This window comes from Lepidochelys kempii, chromosome 16 (genome assembly GCF_965140285.1).
Source record: "Lepidochelys kempii isolate rLepKem1 chromosome 16, rLepKem1.hap1, whole genome shotgun sequence".
Lineage (NCBI taxonomy): Eukaryota > Metazoa > Chordata > Testudines > Cheloniidae > Lepidochelys > Lepidochelys kempii.
The window spans coordinates 11,453,715-11,461,211 of record NC_136395.1 but is presented as its reverse complement, the minus strand read 5'-3'; the positions used below and the strand labels follow the sequence as shown (position 1 = coordinate 11,461,211).

Genomic DNA, 7,497 nt, shown 5'->3' with positions numbered 1-7,497 from the left:
CCTCTTAGAGCAACAGAACTGCAGTAGGGTTGCCAAGCAGCGGGACTCTGAGCCCCATTAAGACTGTGTTGGGCCTGGCATGGGGGTGAGCCCTAGTGCTGCAGAGCGATGAGCTGGGGATGCAGCAGCCTCACTGCGATGGCAGATCTCTCAGGAGGAAAAGCTGTCTCTGAAATGCAGCAATCCTGCTGATGCAGCTCTGCAGGCACAGAGGTCTACCACCTCTTTCCCCAAGGCCCTGCCCCCTATTCACTCCTCTCCCCTCCACCCCCTGTTGCTTGCTGGTCTCCCCCCTCAACTCCAGCCCCAAGGGACTTGCAAACCTGAGCCGCATTGGAGTGCAGGTCAGAATAGCGCTGCGGCCAGACGGGAGCAGCCAGGCAGCTCTGCTGGCAAGGTAGGACATGACCCTCCTGCCTGGCAGCTCCCCACCTCCCTCTGAGCTGTCTGCCCAGCAGCCCCCTTTCCTGTCCGCTCGAGCCCTCCCCACCCCAGCGCTGCCTGAGAGCGCGGCTGGGGGAAGCGCTGGCTGGCGGGGCAGTTTGCTTCCCTTCCCTCTCGGGGAATGTTCCATGTCTGCTGGGAATCCCTTCCCCTGCTCGCTGTGAGCCCCCGCACTCTGTCCTCTGCCACAGCCCTGCAAACTGTGCTCCTCCAGGGGGTGGCCTGGAGCCCAAGCTGGTGCATGTGTTCTGCCATGGCAGCCACCGCTTCAGGGCCGGGTGATAGGCTGCCACTTTCCCCCTACCCTCGGTAACTGGACTTTTAGCATCCGGTCAGTAGATCTGACTGGACGCTGCCAGGTTCCCTTTTCGACCGGACTCTCAAATTGTGGAAATGGTGTAAGGAGGGGATAGGATTGTGCGTGGGGGTAGAGGGGGGGTGTAATACATGTGGTCCATGTGCACCACAGAGATCTTTGCTCTGGAAGGAAGACATGGGGACAGGTGGACATTGGATGGACAATACAGAAGGATCCAGCTTCCTCTCCCTTCACGCCTAATCTATACAGATAAGCACTGCATCAGGGCCACATCCTCTGGCTTAGCTCAGAGACTGGGATTCACCCCCACAGTGTTTTTAAGGAGGCAGAACCATGCTTGAACAACAGCTAACTTCTGGATCTCTCTCAGGCATCTGGAGCAAGTCCCACAGCTTGGGCCAAATGCATCAATGTTGTAACTTCACGTAAGTCAGTGGAGCTACAGCAGGGACGGCTGCTTCCATTTAGATACAAAGGTTCTGCGTGCCTAACCAACCCCTGTATAACCTGGGCAATACACCGACGTAGGTTAGATCAAAACCCAGGCCAGGGGAGGATCGAAACTCTGTTCCTCACAGCCCTACCTGGAGGGCACAATAGCAAAGATTTATACAACATCCTCTGGCCTTCGAGCCACATGACTCATGTTACTGGGGCAACGTCCGGGGAGGGAGGAAATAGTGTGTTAAAAAATAAAACCACAGCCCAGCTGAGTGTGAGAGACGAGCAGAGGCCGAGCCCGAGCAGCAAGAAAGCACAGCCAGGCTGAAGCCCCGCAGAGATGGTCTGAGTAATTATCAATGGTAAGGAAACCAATTTGGGTTGGACAAAGCAGAGCAGAGGGGGAGGTTTGGTTTGTAAATACGTGTGTGCCCCCGACTATCACTGGTGCCTGCCGTTCGTGGGATGATGAGTGAATTCTTTTTAATGCAGTCTGAGCTGCCAGGCCTTCGCAAAGAGTCTTTCCTTCCATGGGTGTTGTCTTCACTGTTGCGGGGAGGGACTGTTCCACAGTGGGGTATATCCCAGCTGTGGACAAAAGGGAGGCTTCTGTGATACCTGCTGGGTCACCCTGCAAGGGGAGGTAAAGTCCTATCAGCTGGTGCTCTCCACAACTTTCCCTTCCCGCAATAACGTCATATACTTTGTCTAGCTAGGTCTGGCAGGGGAGGGGAAGAGTGGGGGGGGGGGGTTACTATCTAAGGAATAAAGTAAAACTTTGCTCATTAATTAAAAAAAAAAATCATTAGGCCTGATTCTGATCTCATTTACACGGGTGTAAAACAGGAGCAACTCCACTGAGTGTCTTTGGGTCTGACTGTGGACTTGCACCAGGGTGAATCAGGAATAATTCTGCTGAAATTAACAGAATTACACAGGATGAAACTGGAGCTCGTAAGTGTGCAGCTAGGCCCATTTTGTCCGGTAGCGACCAACTACCTTCACTTCTGTGCTTTTTGGCCAAGATCTCTTGTGGTATCAGTGCGAATCTCGCTCTCTCAGCGCTTTTTCTCCAACCCTGACAGGAAATGGACTTGTATTAGCATAGCACCTAGGTGCCCTAGTCCTGGAGCAGGACTCCATGGTGCTAGGTGCTGTACAAACACAGAACAGAAGGAAAGTCTTTGCCCCAAGCTTTTACCTTGAATGGTGTAACTTGATTCTATTGATTCTATTGCAATCTGGACATTTTGCTGACCATTTGTTACATCCCCCCTGACTCCCACCATGGCTGAAAAGGTGACTTATTGGGTCCCTAGCTCAGGTAGGATCAGAGACGGGATGATTTGCTCCTGTGAACACCCCTACCACCTTGGTGCCTTGTGCAGCTTCTTTTCCCCAATGCCCCACAGGGACCAATAAATATTTGCCCTTAGCTTGAGGAATAAAAAACAATGGTCTCCTTTCTCTCTGCAGGCTGCAGGTATGTGGCAGCAAAGATTGGGAGCCTATGTGGCCACAGAGGTGAGGAGCCCCCTGCCACCCCGGCCCACCCAGCGGACCACAGCCAGAACCAAAGTAAGTAAAGGTCTTGCTGGAGCTGTCGTGAAGATTGCTGTCGTGGGGGGCAACAAGCATACTAGATTAGAAAGGAGATGGGATGCAGCCGGTCGGGACTCAGGAGACTTAGGGTCTATTCCTACTTCTGCTGCATGGCAGTGCCATAGCCAGGCATGTAAGTTTGGGTAGGCTGCAAATTATTATGGCCAGGCAATATCCCACCCCGACATTTCCTTACAGACACGGCTTTGTTTTTGATTAGCTGAAGTCTTTTCAAAGCTTGTCTATTTGCCCAATAGGAGACACCATTAAAAAAAATCCCAGCATAAATTTACTTGAACTTCACATTGAACTGACCCACATAGAGTCATAGGGCAGATTAGGTATAAGCTGTTTAAGCACTTAACACCCTCAAGTTCTCAGATCTAGGTCTCCCCAGCAGGCTTCCTGTTTGATGCCAAAATGCCTTATCACACACCGGGCAAACACATCTCTTATTTTCATTACCAAATTCAGCCCTACCCCCATCCGCTGGCTGCATCAGTTAGAGGAAGTTATTTAAAACACAGAAGTCAACATGACTTTGCAGATGGCTCATGCAATACCCAGGAGGCCTGCGGCTCTCCCAGCTGCCTGAAATTCAATACCTTGCTACTAGCCAATGAATCAGCTGGGACATTCCCTCCTTTCTGATCAGCTCTTGGAGACACAAAATATGGCTGTCACTTGACAGACTTGCACTTTTATTCCTGTTAAATTGCTGTAGAATATACCAAGCGTGCACCACTTTCCGATAAGATAAGGCTAACTGAATTGCTGTCCGAACCCTTGCTCAGGAGTCTTAGATTAGATTTTAAAATGTGGCAGCAATTGGATAGTAGATTGATGAGACTGAGGCACAAGAAGTGAGGTCCAAAGAAGGGCTCCAAATCATTTGCTCAAGCTCTAAGAGAAGCAGTGAGTGATGGGTTTACATGGTCAAGGTAATGAGCCTGATTCTCCTCTCACTTACACCAGGTTTACACCAATGTAACTCAGTGCAGTTTGTCCTGATTTGCTTTAGTGTAAGCAGGGTGACCAGACAGCAAATGTGAAAAATCGGGACAGGGGGTAGGGGGTAATAGGAGCCTATATAAGAAAAAGACCCAAAAATCGGGACTGTCCCTATAAAATCAGGACATATGGTCACCCTAAGTGTAAGTGAGTTCAGATCTTGGCAGTATCAACCTGTATTGCCATATGCAGCAGCAGGAGGTGTGGCCATGAAGCCTATGCCAGCCTAGCTATGTCAACATCGCTGTTTGTGACTGAAAAACAAAGAGTTTTTTCAACAGGCTCACTGAAAGCCAGGTGGGGTGGGGCCACACAGAGGCCCAGAATTGGACTCGCAGTTTAACTGGTGTCAGATAAGTTGCCCTGGCAGTGGTACTTAAACTTCCCCTTTAAGCTAACAGACTCCTCTTTAGCTGGTATAAATCAGCATAGTTCTGTTGGACTCAATGGAGTTCAATAGTGGTTCAGTGAGTGAAATAAACTATACCAACAAGAGCCCGTTTTTGGCGACGCTTGGAAGCTTTGCTGGCTGGGCTATTTAAGACTGAAAACATTTTCTAATATAAATCTGGGCTCCTGTTCTCAGGGCTAGTCTTCCCCAGAAAATTAGATCCACACAGCTACGTCGCTCAGCAGTGTGAAAGATCCGCCCCCCTTCAGAGTTCGGCCGACCTAAGTCCCTGTGTAGACAGCACTAGTTCGATAGAAGAATTCTTCCGTGGACCTGGCTACCACCTCTTGAGGAGGTAGATTAACCACAGCACTGAGAGAACCCCTCCCGGCACTGTCGTGTCTACACTGAAGCGCTACAGATGCCGGTGTGCAGCTGTAGCATTTTCAGTGTAGACCTAGCCTCAGCTTTCCCTTGTTCTGTGTTACAATCTCCCGCTGTAAGGCTTGGAACGTAGCCTCCTCGCTAGCTGATGTCGAAGCTTTGTTCATATGACGGATAAGCCTTTTCATTCCCATGGCTAACATTGCGGATTCCTCCTCTTTCCTCTCTTGCGCTTGCATTTTCAGATGTAAACACGGTGATATCAGAAGGCCCCCGAGTGACGGGCGCCGTCGCTAGGAACAAGATGCTCGGCCCTGAACAGCCCTGCGGATCCTGAGGGTAGATGGCCTCAGGGCCCTCCTTGGAAGCCTGAGGCCTTCTTTCTCTCTGATTCTGCAAGGGTCTTGGCCTGCTCCCCAGCGATCGGAAATGCGTGTTCACCAGTAAATCCATCTTGCATTTGTATAACAATATGAATTGTCCTTACTAACCCCTTGCCACAAGCATTTCCCAGGATGAAAGACAAATTAAGTCCGATGCTCAGCATCTGCTATAACTGCTGCCTCGAAAACTTACTCCATGCTCTATACTGGGGCCAGGGAGAATATGTTACCCTTCTCAAACCAAAGTCGTATTCAATACGTATATCAGGCCACATTCTGGTCTCATGTATACTGGTGTAACTTCAGAGTAACTTCACTGAAGTTAATAGAGTCAGATCTTCAGCTGATAAAAATTAGTGTCGCTCCATTAATTGGAGCTATGCTGAGTTGCACCAGCCGAGGATCTGGACCAGCGTTGCCCTGAATTTACGCTGGTGTAACAGAGAACGGAATCTGGCCTTCAGGGCTAAAAATCATCTCTAAAACGGTCATAAAGCAGAGAAACTCAATTGATTTCAGTGAAGTTACTCTGGGTCTACACTGGAGTAAGAGAGAGCAGAATTTGGCCCATGAAGGGAAGACACCACCCTTACATGGGTGGATGGATCTGGCCCTTGGTGATCTGATTTCCTTTCTTCTGGGAAGTTCTCCCTGTATTGTCACAGTGAACAATGACGACAGATTCACAAACTCCTTTGTGTGGAGATGAACAAGTCCGAATCCTTCCTGTGCTACAAACATGCAATTCAACCAGAAATAAAAAGTAATGAAAGCAAGTGTACTGTACATTGATGGCCTTTTGGTGTTGCTCCATTTGTAAGCATTTATTCCTTTGGCATACACAGTGAATTATTTATTAGTTGTGTTACGGTTGCCATGGAGGCCCCAGCCCAGATTATGCCCCTTGGTGTTTTACTGTGTTTGCAAACACGTGGTAAAAGAACGGCTTGCAGCCATAACAGAGAAGACAGACAGAGGGAATGAAGTGATTCAGCAGTACTGTGAATGATTCCCCCTCATCCTTGGATGCCCCCTGGCACCTGGGAGCTCCAGCACCAGGCTACTCCCCTCTCAGAAAGGCTCCATGACAGGCTCTCTTGCCTCAATAATCCCCCTCTGGGGGGAAGGGGGGGGGCGCACTTTATTACAAAAACATAGTGCAAATAATCCTTAACAAACGTCCCTGAACACAGTCCGCTTATCACTCCCTCGTGTGAAGGGTTCATGTAGCGTTCATGCGCCTGGAAACAGCCAGGGCCCACCCTGTCTGGAAATAGTCTTTAAAAATCCCACCACATCTAGCTCGCCAGCATAGCATGTGTCACACTCCGGCATCATCCACCACACCTGGGCTCGTCTCCTGTCCTCTCCTGTCCTTCTGCGAGGACGGCCTTCCAGCTGGAGGGCAGCCCACCCACCCCCACCACTAACCTCTCTGCTGGGTCGTCGTCCTCACCAGGGGAACAGCCATCTCTCCCCAGTTGTGTTAACCACTCATCTCAGACAGAGCGGCAAGGAAGCCCTTCCACTGCCCCCTTGGCTTCAGCCCTCCATCTTCAACTCTCTGGCTTCAAAGTCAGCAGGAAAGTCCCTATGCTGCTCTACTGCCTTCAGCCTTCTCCAGCTTGGGGAGGTCAGCCATAAACCTCACCACCTGCTGCCTCAGGAACCTCTTCCAGCTATCTTCAAGGACCTCCTACCTCTCTGACTCTCCCTCTGGTGCCACCCCATGCTCTTAATCAGCCAAACTGGGAGCACCAGTTCTGGCCTGAACCTGCTTCCTTTAAAAGGCCCAGCCACCCTGAGACAGATACGAAGAGAGGAAGTGGCTTGCCTGAGGTCAGCTGCTCGCCCAGTATTAGCACCGAAATATCCTGACTCCCAGTCAAGTGCCCTATCAAGACAACCAGAGGTAACATTTTCTATTTTGTTACCATAAGCTGGTCTGTTGGAAGAGTTTCATGACAAAGGCCTGCTCAGAACAATGTGGAACTTCCTGCCACAAGAAACTATTGAGGCCGGGGGTGAAATGCTCACTGAAGTCATTATTAAAAACTTCAGAGGAACCAGGATTTCTCTACAGAAAAAAGGCTTCAAAAAAAGGATTGGACACTTACATGGATAACGCAAACATCCACACTTAACAAATAGTTATAGGGGACATAAACCGCACATTTCAGGGCATAGACCAACGAGGAGGGTAAGGACAGAATTTCTCCTGGGAGCAGGTTACTTTTTATTGTTCCCAATGGATTTTCTTGCTCTGTCATCAAAAACGTCTGGCAGGGGCCCCTGTCAGAGACAAGATACTGAGCTGGATCACACTAGTCTGATGTGGTCTAGCAATTCCCATGTTCCTATGTAATAGGAAAGAGTGCGTGAATCTTGGTTTAAATTATATCTTTAAGTGCCTCCATGGAGAGGCAAATTACAAATGAATGTGTTTCATCAACAGAAATAAGATATTCAGGGGACTTTACAATTAGAAATAACAGGGCAGGAGCACGTCATTACAACTGACT

The 7,497-nt window shown here is 49.6% G+C and overlaps 1 long non-coding RNA gene across 1 annotated transcript; it reads left to right on the top strand.

Annotated features, from left to right (window-relative positions):
- Window positions 1-1,441: 1,441 nt before the first annotated feature.
- On the top strand, window positions 1,442-5,761 carry LOC140899201 (uncharacterized). The gene is made up of 3 exons (XR_012155241.2): window positions 1,442-1,566; window positions 2,681-2,782; window positions 4,838-5,761. It is a non-coding gene; the product is annotated as an uncharacterized LOC140899201 (long non-coding RNA).
- The last annotated feature ends 1,736 nt before the right edge of the window (window positions 5,762-7,497 follow it).